Source organism: Rosa chinensis, chromosome 6, assembly GCF_002994745.2.
Source record: "Rosa chinensis cultivar Old Blush chromosome 6, RchiOBHm-V2, whole genome shotgun sequence".
Taxonomy (NCBI): domain Eukaryota; kingdom Viridiplantae; phylum Streptophyta; class Magnoliopsida; order Rosales; family Rosaceae; genus Rosa; species Rosa chinensis.
The window spans coordinates 41,292,067-41,306,879 of NC_037093.1; the positions used below are offsets into that span (position 1 = coordinate 41,292,067).

General features: G+C 38.0%; 1 long non-coding RNA gene across 1 annotated transcript; it reads right to left on the bottom strand.

Annotated features, from left to right (window-relative positions):
* Positions 1 to 11,571: 11,571 nt before the first annotated feature.
* Positions 11,572 to 12,296, bottom strand: LOC121049885. Its single transcript, XR_005801516.1, has 3 exons — positions 12,161 to 12,296; positions 11,992 to 12,054; positions 11,572 to 11,712 (listed from the first exon to the last, which is right to left on the bottom strand). It is a non-coding gene; the product is annotated as an uncharacterized LOC121049885 (long non-coding RNA).
* Between the last annotated feature and the right edge of the window lie 2,517 nt (positions 12,297 to 14,813).

Below are 14,813 nucleotides of genomic sequence, written 5' to 3' on the forward strand. Positions count from 1 at the left end.
AAAATTGTTGTCTATTCTCATTGATAATAGGGGCCTCTTTATATAGAGGATTATAAGGTATAGAATCTGAACCATACAAAGAAAGGTAATCATACATTGAATAGGAATATCTAGATCCTTCTAAACCCAATTACCACTAGGTCAAGTAACCTACAGTTTGGGCCAGACACACAAATAGGGATTTACTTGAACACTCCCCCTTGTGTCACCCAAACGTGGTGCTTCTCTCATTGCCCAGCTTAAAACCTTACCGAGTAACAAAAGCCCAGTGGGACAAAAATAACCTCGGTCGAAGGGGAAAAAGAGCACAATACATCCTTCACGTTTCGAGACCATACATGTAGACACCTCCCCCTAATGTCTGCATCTCCCCCTGATGACTACTGTCATTGGAGTTCGGATAACTTCCGTAAATGATGCTACGGACATGTTTCTTGAAAGTGGAATTTAGGCAATGACATAGTGAGAAAGTCTGCCATACTGTATATTGAGAAGAGTCTGTTGTTGCTGATTATCTTTGGTGTTGTCACTTTAGATGTATCCTTACTTCATTCGATCAAAACAAGCAGCATTATCCTAAATGCTCGTAGGCTCATCTGTGGTAGACTTCAAACCAAAATTGTTCGAACATGCGTAATCATAGATCTAATCCATAAACATTCATGAACCACGTCATGAAGAGCAATGATATCTGCATTGTTTGAAGATATAGCGACTAGGGTCTGTTCTGTAGACCTCCAAGATATCATAGTCTTTACCCAAGGTGAACACTTAACCAGTTTGGGAATGACATTTGTGTGGGTCAAAGAGATACCCAACATCAGTAAAACCTTCCAAAACGCTTATCATTTTGGGATGGAGATAGTGGACGCAGGCCAGTGTTGGTGGCGTTCCTGGTGTGCGATGGGTCCGAATCCATCATCTCTCTGTAGGGATATATATAACAAGCCCATATCAATCATACATCTCAAGTATCGAAAGATATCCTTTACACCAATCTAATGGCATTGCATTGGCGTGAAGCTATATCTAGCTAACAAGTTTATGGAAAATGAGATGTCCGGTCTTGTACATTGAGCTAAGTTCAATAATGCGCCTATCGTACTTAAGTAAGACACTTTTGTCTCTAGCACATCTTCGTCATCATCCTTTGGGCGAAGAAGATCCTTTTTAGGATCAAGACTACGGACAACCATGAGGGTGCTTGAAGGCTTGATCTTGTCAAAATGCCTAAGCATCTATCGACACGATGTTCAAGTTCCAAACTGAGACATAATAGTGTTCTCCCAAAAATTCTTCATCTCAAACTCGGATTTCAAGTGTTTAGCGGTTGCCCTTAACTTTTTTAAGGGCTTCCAATGAATATCATGTCCAACATCAACCGTGATAGAATCCGAAACTTGTTATGGAAATGCGTGGGCATATCTCTTCCCAATCAAGTAGTCACTTAGGGAGCGTTTCAACCTCTTTGTAAAACACTCTCCGTGGTCTAGAGCCACTTGACTTGGGTAAATGAAGTTCACCATGAACCTTCATATATATTCCGTATCTAGATCCCCATAGAGATATATAGTGACCACTTTCGTAAGCTGCATGATCAGCTATTTGGAAACTACCAAACTAACAGGGTAGTGGAGTGCAATGACATCCATTACGAGAGAATATATCTCATCGTAGTCGATTCCAGGGCATTTTGTGAGAATCCTTGCGCCATAAGGCAAGATTACCATCTCTTTTTCTCATCACACTTTCTAATGAAGACCCATTAGTCAATAGGTTTTATGTTAGGAGGTGTTGACATCACTGGCTCAAAAACCTTCCTCTTCATTAGAGAATCCAACTTAACTTGGATCGCATCTTTCCATTTAGGCCAAATTTCTCTACGTTGGCATTCATTCATCAACTGAGAGTGGTTCAATATCATCTGACTCAACAAACTCATGCGCAATGAAATTCGCAACTACATCATCAGTTATGATGGAGTTTCTATCCCACGTCTCATGTACACTAGTTTAATTTTCATAGAGCTCTATATTCTCAGGAACAGGTTCTGACGTTGAGGCGTCGCTCAACGATAACCATAACCTGGAAGATTCTCATGAGATAGATTTTGAGTCTCGATGATCAAAGGATTGAAATGTGCCAAAGTATTCTTTGAACCTACGGGCCTCCCACGCATCCTAGCTAGGGCTATGGCCTATAATGCCAGAGTGCCACTCTCTTTGGCGTTGACTCCATGCCTATCTTCATGTAGGGTGGTGCTACGTCCTCTTGTAGGGACGTCCTTCCTTGTAGGCTTGTTTGCAGCATATTTGTGTGATCTTGTCACTTTAACGGGGATCGAGATGACACATAATGGGGACAGACTACCACAATTCCTGTCGTTCCTGCTAAACATTTGTGTTCTTATCTCCCCTAATGATGGGAAGACTGTCTCATCAAAGTGACATCCACAAATCTAGAAGTAAAGAGATCGCCTAGCAAGGGCATTATGTGGCGGACGATTGTTGGAATCTCAAATCCAATGTAGTGGCCCATTCGTCTATAAGGACCTATCATAGTGTGCTGTGGCGGCGCAATTGGCAGATAAATGGCTCACTCAAATGTGCGCAAGTACGATACTCGTACCCAATCACTAGCTGTAGCGCATAGGTAGATTGAGTGGCGGTAGGTCGTAGACGAATTAGCAAAACTGTATGCGATATTGCATCACCCTAAGCGGATGTAAGGAGATTGGCGTGCATTACCAATGTCTGGACTACCATCGTAGTCATTTCCGCAAGACCATTTGGGTGTGTTCATGGGAATATAATGTCCAACATCAGTCCCAATTAATAACCATTGAAAGTTTTCGATGTAAACTCGCTAGCATCGTCAAGTCCAATTGATGGGATAGGATGATCCAGGGAGTGAGCCCATTGTTGTATAATATGTGCTAGGAGTGTAGCATAAGCAGCATTACAAGTTGACAATGGCACAGCACATGAGCAGCGTGTTTCCTTGTCAACCAACATCATGAGATATTTAAACGTCCGCAAGTTGGTTGAATCAGTCCACAGAATCCCCACAGATTCTATGTAATAACAAAATGAGTATTTTCATATCCTTTGCATAGGATGGTCTCAGCCCTAATTTCCCTAAGGAACAGCCTTTGTAAAACGAGCGAGAGGCTTTAGAAGCAACCAATAAAAATTTTGGTTAGGCTTGAGAGTCTAAAATACTATTTGAAGCAAGTTAGTAATTGCAGCATCACTTGGGGAGCCATTACCATGATGGACGCCATCCATGGCATCACGGATAGGGGCTACACCAGCCCTAGACTGGTGGTGGACTGAGGCAGTGCCTTAGGCAGCAGCGTCGGTCACACTTAGTCCATGAATCAACTTTAGATTCATGCTTCATTTCGCTTTAGAGAAAGGATGTCCATGTGAAGTCTTTAGTGGATGGATCATCATATCATGACTAGGATGACCTATCCTATCGTGACAAAGCCAATATGTGTCTAAATCCAAGAGATCTTCTCTCATAACTTCATTGGATTTAATAGCTTGAATAGTGACATAGAGTCTACTAGAGAGACACATAAACTTTTCTTAGATGCACCTTTGTTCGCAATCATTAGAGGCATTGCAAAGGAACTCATTTCCACACTCTACATGCATTTTCGCATGGAATCCGTTGGCTGTTCATATGTGCGATTTGCCCTAGGAGCGTAGAGAGTTTCTGTGACAGTAATCAATGTGCCATTTGGCAAGGGGAACTTGGGCTATTCCATGTCCTTGAATTAATGCTGATGGCCCAGCCATCGTAGTCACAAAGTCATATGCTCATAATCAAAATGAAGTCATAATGAAAAGAACTCAAAATTTTATTCATAAGCCAACGGAGTTACATCATTGTCTCTTTTACCAAAGAAAATCTAATCCAAAATGCTAGCTAATTAATGCAAAACAATGGTAGTCGTCTAACTTCTTTCAGTAATTCCAAAATAAATGTGACCAGGTTAGTAGAGAGATGTCGGTGGAGCAAGGCTCGCTTAAGTACCACTAATCTCATAACCTTCCTAGACATCACACTTACTTTGGGTGAGCCTACTTTGAAGAAAGACTAAACCATTGGCATCTACTACAAAATATATGACAATTGCCTATTACATCTCTTGGAAAAATAAATACTTAGACATAAGTGGCAATCTATCGATCCCAGCCAGATTTGTAGTATTCAAGCCTTTACTCTAGATCATCTTCTTGATCTTCTTGTTCCACATAGTGAGCATCTCTTACTTCAAAATATGCTTTGTAGGCGGTGACATTTCTTCACTAGCTCTACAAATGTGTGCCCAATGACCGGATACTCCACATTGAGAACATACATCTCATCATTTAGACTCCATTGATTGAGGCGCTTTGAAAGAGTCATTTAGATGGCTCTTAGTGTTGGTGGCATCACCAACATGGCCAGAGGCGTTGCCTCCCTCTGTATTTCCACGTTGACCTCTTCGGTTCTGTGTTCGCCTATTTTGGAGATTACCTTCCCAAGTAGAGCAATTATATGGACCAGAACATTAAGAAGTATCCCTAATGTTAAGGTTTTGCTCTTGGCACCTTCTCTTAGGGGCGCAACTATAATTGGATTCCGGAATATGCTCTATTTCCACGAATCTAGAATTATAGTTCTTCACAAGGATGTTGTCATGCTTTTCAGTGACATTCATAGCTCCAATGAGCTCATAAAACCTTGTGATCCATCCTGCAGAAACATCAATTCGATAGTTCTTAGCAACCATCAATGTAGAGACGGGGAAGGTAGAGAGAGTCTTCTCAATCAACATCACATTTGTGATCTCTTTACCACAGAATTCCATTAAGGATTTAATGCGAAGTGCTTCCAAGTTGTAGCCAAGAACTAACTTGAAATCATAGAAGCGGAGGCTGTGCCATCTCACTTCTAGATCAGGAAGCAGGGAGTCATCGACGTTGCCAAATCTTTCTTCGAGTAAGACTCACAGCCTTCTGGGGTCTTCTTCATTCATACACTCGTACTGGAGCTAATCATCTATATGACGAGTCATTAGGATGATAGCTTTCACCTTATTTGCCCCTAAGGCTACTCTATTTGCTTCCAAAGCTTGAGCTTGCTCAACAGTTATCACATCCTGGCTAGGCTCGAGAATCATATCTAGGATTCCATCGGCCTTGAGATGCTGGCGGACATTACGAACCCACCTGTGATATCCAAAGCCAGTTGTTCCCAATGGAGCAAAATCCAATTTGTTCAGGTTACTCATCCTGAAAGAGAACAAGAAATTAGGGTTAGTTTCGAAGCGTAAAAGGCTACCACGAAAACATATAAAATTTCTGAGCGTGGTCGCTCCCAAGAAATTAAGAATTTCCAACCGTAATCGCTTCCAAGAAATTAGGATTTCTAAGCGTTGTCGTTTCCAAGAAATCCAATTCTAAGAGGTATTGGATTTGATCGAAACAATGATGTGTGTGGTTGATCGTTTTCTTCTCAATAAACTCTAAGTTTGGAGGGCTCTACAAGCTCCAAGCTTGGAGTGAGCACGAACCCCCACAATTTGGCTTTTGGTCTCCCCTATGAAGAAGTAAGGGGAGTAGAAGAATAGAGTTTGCAAATCCCTGAGAAAAGAAGAAAAGAATGAAAAAAAACCTCAAAAACATGAACTTTTAGAAAAAATTACCTTGAAAAGTGGCCGGAAATTTTGACTAGAAAAGTTATTGTAGATGGCCGAAAAAGGGTCACTGGAGGTCGACGGAAAAGTGGCCAAAAATTGGTGGCCGGCGGTGGTGGCCGGAGCTGGGCAGGGCAGTTGCGGAGGCTTGCGGAGGCTTGCGGGGATGCTGCAGGGCTTGTGCAGGTCTATTGCAAGGGGCTTGCGGGGCTGGTGCACAAGCTGTCGGCAGATCTCGGCAGGTGCGTGACAGCTACTCGGCAGATGTCGGCAGGTGTCACGCAGGCCCTTGGCAGGTGTTGCGGGGCTGTCGGCAGCTCTCAACAAGTATGCGCAGGGCTCTCAACAAGTGTGCACAAGGCTCTCGGCAGGTGTCGACAAGACTCGGCAGAAGGCTCGCAAGGGCTGTCAGCAGATGTCGACAGATGCTCGGCAGATGCAGGCACATGACTCGGCAGATGTAGGCATAAGCCTGGGTAGGTGCAAGCACAGGGCTCGGCAGATGCGCAGGGGCCGGTTCATATTTTCCGAAGGCTAGTTCAAGGGTTTTCCAACCAGCTTCGATGGTTCCGCCGCAGGTTCTGGGCTCCATGGGACTAGGGCTTCGATATGTGGGGCGGTGGTTGCAAGATTTTGAGGGTTACGAAATTAGGGTTTTCAGGGTTAGGGCTTCGTGCTGATAACGTGTTTTAGGGAATCAGAAATTGAGAGAAAATTGTTGTCTATTCTCATTGATAATAAGGGCCTCTTTATATATAGGATAACAAGGTATAGAATCCGAACCAAACAAGGAAAGGTAATCATTTATTGAATAGGAATATCTAGATCCTTCTAAACCCTATTACCACTAGGTCAAGTAACCTAGAATTTGGGTCAGACACATAAATAGGGAATAACTTGAACAAAGAGAAAAACAAATAAAAAATGAGGGGTATAATAGTCATTTTAGGACCTGTTGTGTGAGAATTAGAGAGAATAAGGACTAAACTGTTTAATTTAAAAAATTTGGACTAAACTATTTTATGGAGCAAAGTACAAGGAGTAACAAGTATTTAGTCCCAAAAAAAATAAGCACACCATAATGTTGCAATCCCATGCCTTCTAGTTTCTTTTTACTCTTTTCATTTTTTTCCCTCTTTTCTATATTCTCCCTTCATTAGTTATTGTGATGTAGAATCACATGAAGTAGAACAAAATAATACTAACGAACAATTATTTTCACTTGTTGCTATAGCATGAAAATTTCGTCTAACTAATTATTTGGTAGGCTAGCGATGAAGAAGTTGAGATGATAATTTTTTTTTTTTTTTTGTACAGAAAGCTGAGATGATAAAATGAATGTTTGTTGGGTAAAGTTTTATCTATCGATAAAATTGATTTCTCATTTTCATTGTTTTTTTGTTATTAATTGTAGTTAAGGACAATTTTGAAATTTTAAAGAAGAACTTTGCTTATAGGGTGAACATAGTGTTCAGTAGGGTGAAAATAGCCGCACTCTATCGTGATTATGGATGTAGTACGTACTATCACAAGATATGTGATTTCTCTATTTTAGCTATATAAAATTAAGGAAGTAGGCATTAAACACGCATCCATTAGAAAAACAAAAGTAGAACTATGAAATTGGAAACATATGTATAAAAATTGATATGTGAGAATGGATGTGGCAGGGCCGGCCCTGAGGGCTGCCTCCTGAGGTGACCGTCTCAGGCCACCGGCTCCTGGGGGCCACGGAGGATTTCGTTGTGTGTATATATAGTTATTGTGTTTTCATAATATTGAAGTGTCACGTTGCTCCAACGGAAGACACGTTAATTTGCAACCTCTACATGCAAGGTTCGAATTTCCTTTTATATTTTTCAGTCAGTTGAGTCAACTCCTTGGGCCCAGTTAAAACCTTGCAGGCTTGCAGCCTTCTTCTCCCTTTCATCTTTTTTTGTTTTTTTTTTTTTGTTTTTGTTTTAATCATTTAAGTCAATTTTCATTGGTTCTAACCATCAAGAAAAACTTTATGTCAAGAAAAACTTTATGTTTAACTATTCTTGTATTTCATAAATTTATGTATGAATAAATATTCACAAATTTTATTTTTATTATTAGTTCTATATTTATTTTTATAAAATTTTTTTGAATTAATACTTTTATAAATTTATGTATGAATAAATATTCATATTTTTTTATTATTATTACTATATACTTTTATTCAAAATAAATAATTTTGTAATTTTATTTGGAGCAATATATATATAGAAGGCCACGTTTTAATTCTCCACCTCAAGCCATTAAAATCTCGGAACTGGCCCTGGAATGCGGATATAAGAGGTCTGAATTATTTTAGGGTTTTAAAAAGCAAACATCTCCCAGGAAAAAGTACAATGTACAAAGGTGCGTATATAGGAGAAGAAGTGCAATGAGATTCTATTTGGTCCTCTTGATTACGCCATTTTGCTCAAGCAAGAATTGGAGGCTCCCACAAACCAATACGTGACTATTGATTCACAAAAACAAAAAACACCCAACGTTTTTTTATTTTTTTTCGGAGGAAACTACCTAACATCTTGTTTTTTAAGTATGAAGCTTGATAATAGAAAAGCGAGAACTTCAGGAGATTTATTCTTAATTATAAAGATAAGGTTTACATTGGCTTGGGCTCATGATAGCTAGCTTGTAAACTTAAAAATCAAGATGCTGATAGAACAATATTTTTCACATGTTGATAAAGCTGTTGCTTCAATAATTTTCCTTATATTTTTTTATTGAAGATTTCTCAAAGCTTTGCGTTCGAGTTATACAATGACAAATAAGTCATTTTTAATAACCTTATTACTCTTTAAGGCACCATTTTTTTCCTCATAAATTTACAAATATATCAATATTTACAAAAATACCACCGAGTCAAAACAACTACTGTAATTAATTGAAAAACTACTGTCAACGAGCCAAAAAATATACTTCTAACAAATCCTAAAGCTATTGTCAATTTTTAAAAAAGTATTGTCATTCATCAGAAAAGCCATTACTTTCTTTGTAATAGCTGTTGTCAACTAACTAACAATAACTTTTCTGAAGAACGACAATATATTTTCAGTTCATTGATAGTAGCTTTTTCGATCAGTCGTTTTTTTTTTGGGTCAAATGTTTTCTATCAGTCGTTGGTAATAGCTTTTCAATTAATAACAATAATTGTTTGAATGCAGTAGCATTTTCGTAAATAATTAAAAAAAAACATTAATATGATGATTTTATGATGGATAAAAACATATGATGACTTAATTGATAATATAAGTTTCAAAAAGACACTTATAAGTAATTTGCTATATATTTTGTTTATAAAAAGGAAAACAGGAAAAAAAAAAACAAAAAAAAAAAAAAAGGCACATATGTATGTTGGAAATTGAGATGGTTTTGCAACTTATTTGGAAATGAACACAAGCAACAAAATTGTGATATGAATTAATTGTGACTTCCACAATATTAATTATACTCTAAGTTATTATTTGTTATCATTCACATCATATCATGCTAAGTGATTGGTCTTATTTTATTTTATTTTTTATTTTTTGAATCAATCCCACGGGAGAAAATAGTATATTCATCACAAGCCAGAATAAGCCGTTATATACCATTCTGATGTTATTTAAGGACATAGACAGACAAGAACATAGTGGTAGTACCCACAAGTGGTACATAGAAATAGACAGGCTCATTATACATTCAAATACATAGAGGTAGCGGAGACCCTCCCTTGGTACTACTCCATAGACGCTAGAGATATATAGAATGCACATCCGGTGCTTAGCTTCCTAAAGACAAGGAATTTATAGTAATTAGATTAGACTTCATAAAGAGTTACCATGTAAATTCTATTGATATATTGAATGGTGATAACTGGATTAACTGCATGTCACTTTATATGGCATGACACAACTACCACTAGTACAAAAATTGAATCAGACGACGGCTAAAAACTGTCGTCTGATACAGAACTGACTGTCGTATATCTCGCTGCCGTCTGATGAAACATGATTTAGAAAACCGTCGTCTGAAGAACTCGGCATCCATGTCGACAGCATGTCGATAGGCTGTCGACAACATTAACTATTGTGTGAACGTTACTCAGACAACGGGCAACTTAAAAACCCGTTATGTGATTGTGATTCAGAAGTCATTTTTTTTTATAACCATTGTGTGACTGCTATTCACACAACAGTTTTTTCATATCATCCGTGATCTGTTTTGCATTCAGACAACAGTTTTAATTTTGAGGCTATTATAAATATCGTGTACATATGACAGCTTTGTGTGGTTATTGTTGTACTAAAAGAATGATTCAATGCATTATATATGCTGGAAGCGGAATCAAAAATGACCAAATTAACAGTAATTGATCAATATATATAAGAATTAATTGTTATAATCCACATCATGCACCAAAATGGATTGTGCAAAGGTAATCTTTTATCTACAAAAGAAATACATCTAATAGTACTCTCCTAGCAATATACATCTAGAAATTTTCTCAAGAAGTCTAGCTTTGCAAGCTTTGCTGCTCTTATGGCCGTTTGGAGTCTAGCTTTGGAAGCTTCCAAGCACTAATTCAGTGGAATTGTGAAGATGTAATAATGCTGCCTACCCCATCCTCAGGATACCATCTCTCCTTATACAATTTTTCTAAAAGCTGAAATTAAGAATGCACAAGATGTTAAAAAAAGGTTCTTTTCTAAACATATGCAAATAAATACCAAAGGAAAGTAGAGGTGTTGCTTGGTGATTATAGGAACTGTAAAGCATACTTCAAAAAAGAAAAAAAACCCCTCCCACACAGATATGCAATAAATCAAAGATCGAACTCTAGAAATCTTTAGCTAATAATTCGACACAAAGCACATGTTCCACAACTCAACTAACTCAACTAAATACTAGAAGTATGTAAACCCAGCAACTTAATAGTTATCTGTCCACTTTCTCACATTTCTCAGCAACCAATGATACCCTCCCTAATATAGGTCAAATAGAATTTGTTAGTACAAAGTAATGAACCTCATGAAATGCAAACCACAACTCTTGTGAAAGTAATATCAAACTTATCCGTTCATCAAAATCATGGAAATAAATTAAACATCAAGTTCATGATCAAATAATCCCATATATTGTCACTCGCATCTATTCCAAGAACCTTGGTGATACCATACATGTAATTTGTGTGCTTATCGGCAGTTCTACAGAAATATTTGCTCTGCTTTAATAAATAACTTCTCTGACATTCATATGTGCATTACACATGAGAAAATGTCACAAATAGAGTTAAACATAGGGTAAACTATTTTCGTATGCAACGGCGTCACCAGCACTATTTATTACGAGTTATCAAATACACACACACACTCCAGATATCTACAAGAATATCTTGCTGGAGAATGAGACCCATAAATATATAGTGCTGGTCTCATAAATATATACATAGCACATATATATGTATGCACACACACATACTACTCAAAGAAACAGACTTTATTTTAATCAAATCAACATCCCACTAATGAGTTAACATTCACCAAGAGAAGAAAATAAAACACCATAATCAATTGTAGAAGAGAAATCCCACCACAAATTGACTGAATCTTGCTGGCAGCTTCAAGTGTGTGACAATTGTTAGATGCTTCTTGAACAAGAGATTAGCATCTTGAACAAAAATGGTGAGCACCAAATCCACCTAATCGAAAGAACTATACATTGTCGAAAAAAGAAATCGACAGAGTTGAACTACACATCAATCAAACTCTAGACCAAGTAACAAACAGAGAAGAAGTCATAATCGAGAAGAATGTTCAAACACAGTGCATGTACTTAAAACTTCAGCGCAAGAGCTGTGAAGCTCAGTAAGTCAACCAGTGCAGATCCCTAAAGTGAAAGACTTTAGATTACCAAGAGATGATTCAGTTGAGACAAAGCAAAGATATAATTACCAGCCAGTGAGCCAAGAAGCAAATGGTGCCCATTTTGGGCCAGCAAGCATGGCACTGCAATAGTACAAACACCCATAAGTTGGGTAAGAAAAACAAATCTCAGCCATGGACGAACCAACAAACATGATGAAACAACCAGCTATAAACCACCAATAAACAATACAAACTTTTCAAACCAAAAAAAAAAACCAAGCAAAAAAGATTCTCTCTTTTTGAAAAACCAAACCAAGAACAAGTTGGGATTTTGGGAAAGATTACAAACAACCAATGCACTACTCAATTATTCATGGAAACAATTAAATTGTAAATCGGTAGAGAATAAAAGAACAATACCACTCTTTCTGGAATTAGGAAGAGACAAAGGTTGAAATCGGGAGTAGGCATTGCCATCAGTGCCTACACATTAACATATAGAAAACTTCAAACAAATTTCTTATTCCACTACTTAATCAATAACAATCTAAATCAAAAGTTGAAAGCTATTCAAGATTGAAATGCAAACCTTAACCAAAATACGAGCAACAATTTGAGTGCCAATATGATCTGGCTCAAATTACACCAAAAAATTACAAGAACAAACCATCAAAACATAGCACAGAATCCAAATAGAAACTAGTCAAAACCATAAACTCTATTCCTAAACCCTAAATCACCTGATAGAGACGAAGAAAGGCAGAGATTCGCATCAACACTATAGGTTTGTGACGAAACCTAAACATCAAAAATAGAATTCACTTAATTAAATCATTTAAAACCAATTAATCAATGAATCAAATCAAATAGAAACAAAACCTGCTCGGTGGCGTAGCCTCAAATGGATCACTATTATGGTCTCCTCTGCCTCTTTTGAAATTTGCATCAACCTAAAACAAACAGATTGAATATCAATTGAATGACCCAGACTGAATCGATGGAGAGAATCAGCAGTATATATAAATCAGTAGTATATGAATTAGAGACTCCAAATCTCTAATTCACTCCAAATCTCCAAATCTCTAGTCCAAGCTTTCTAGGTAAATGAACAAGTTGTGAAGCTTGACTACTAACATACACTAAACAAAAAAGGAAAGCGTAAGCATGAAAGAAGGAAACAAAACGAGCAAGTTGTGAGGTTGTGATGTTGACTATCGATGGATATGCATTCAAGAAAGAAAAAGGTGAATTATGATGAAATGAAAAGATTGAAATTCTGAAATTTAAAAATCAATCAAGCTCACTATATTTTGTCAAATGGATCTCAATCCTGGCAAAGAAATGCAGAATGTTTGGCCTAGCAAATTCCAAAACAAACTTTTAAGTCCTACATTACTGGGCAGTATAAAGAATGACTAGATATGGCCACAGAGTTCTCTGAGGCTTGTACTATTTGTTCCAGTTAATAAGAGTATATGATCTTCAGTTAACAGGGCACAATTTGGGTTTTTCAAAAAGCAAACAAATATAATTCATCATTTCAAAACCCATTTGGATGATACAATCAGGAAGAATGACAAGATCAAGTCAATATAGGTAAAAAGACAAGTTACATAAACCTACTCCAGAACTGTGGGATATGTACTAAGAGTTATGGTTGTCAAAGCTTATTTCTAACAAAAGTTAGAACATGAAATCACTTTCACCCCATCCTACCAACTTACCACACAAGGAAACATGTGCTATAGATATGTTAAAAGAGGAGGATACCAAATCCAATTGCTTACCTTAGTTCCATAAACAAGGCCACCTCCGACAGAAGGATGAAAACAAGCTACGTTGACCTCATCTTCTGCACTAGGGAGAATTCTCACAAGTTCCATCGTCGTTGACCCCATTCCTTTCCTTTTTAGCCATTTCATCACCATGTGATCCAAATTTTATGGGCTCATTATGGCCTGACCCTTCTTCTAGTTTCCCATTTTCCTTGGTGGAATTCTCTCCTTCAGTGATAGTCCCAACTGGTCCTTGGACCTTCTCAAATCCCAAATCTTCGACCCCCATATCTTCCACCAAAGAACAGCCTTACAGACCAAAGTCCTGATATAAAGGCAAAATCATGTTCTGTGAAGGAAAAACAAGGAAAAGAATACTGTAGGAAAAAGCCAGAGAAATCCAAATCAAAGATTATTTCAACAGAGAATCTAACCAAGAATCACATGATTAATCTTCTAAGGCCATTTTAATTGATCACAAGTCTACCCAAATAATCAAAGAAAAGAAGAAACATATAAATCTAAAACTGATAAATTTGCGCATCCTTCACCTAAGATCATGAGAACAAAAGACTAAAACTTTGAATCAAAACTTACCTAGAAACCTTCTTAGTTATCTTCTTAGCCCCAATTTTGACATTTTTGCCTTCAATCCCAAATCCACAGCTCCATTGTTCGAATTCAAATCTTGGTTACCCATAGCTGAATTTCAAATCCGCTGAAAGCAACACGCCACTGCCAAAAGATCTGAAGAACACTATAGGTCTACCCATTAGGTTTTCCACAGCCTCTAAACAAGCAAACCCCAAACCAATCAGTTCACACAAAAAACGCAATTTAATTCCTTCAATTTTAGGTCTCAGAAACGAAACAAGAAGATGACGAAGAACCGGCGTCAGAAATTGCAAGAGAGAGGGGGTTGTTACCAGTGAGATTATTGGATTTGATGTTGGCCTGAGCGCGGTTGGAGCAAAACTCGGAATTGTTGGGGTCGATGGCGATGGCCTGGGTGTAGAGGTCAACGGCGAGCTCAAAGTGGTCATTGATGAAGGCCTTCGCTATTTCCCAGAACGAATAACCCATTAGGTTTTGGTTTGGGTTTGTCGAAGAGAGAGAGCTTTCGTTGGGTTTGTGGAAGAAGAGAGAGATCGGGGTTTGTCGGGGGGGGGGGGATGGAAAGAGAGAGAGAGAGAGAGAGATAGAGAGAGAGAGAGCTTTGTCGAAGAAGAAAGTAATTAAGGGTTTTGGTTTTGGCTTTGTGTCGAGAAAGAGTGGGGAGCTGTCGAGAGTGAGGAGTGAGGGCTTTGGTTTCAGGGTGAAAAGTTCATATTTTTTTTTGCCTGAACGTAGGGTTTCAAGCCTTGCCCTATGAATTTGGACAAAGCCCCACAAAGACTCACACAACAGAATTTTATAACAATGTGGTCTGAGTATATGAGGAAATTTGTCTCCTATCAATTTGACTTT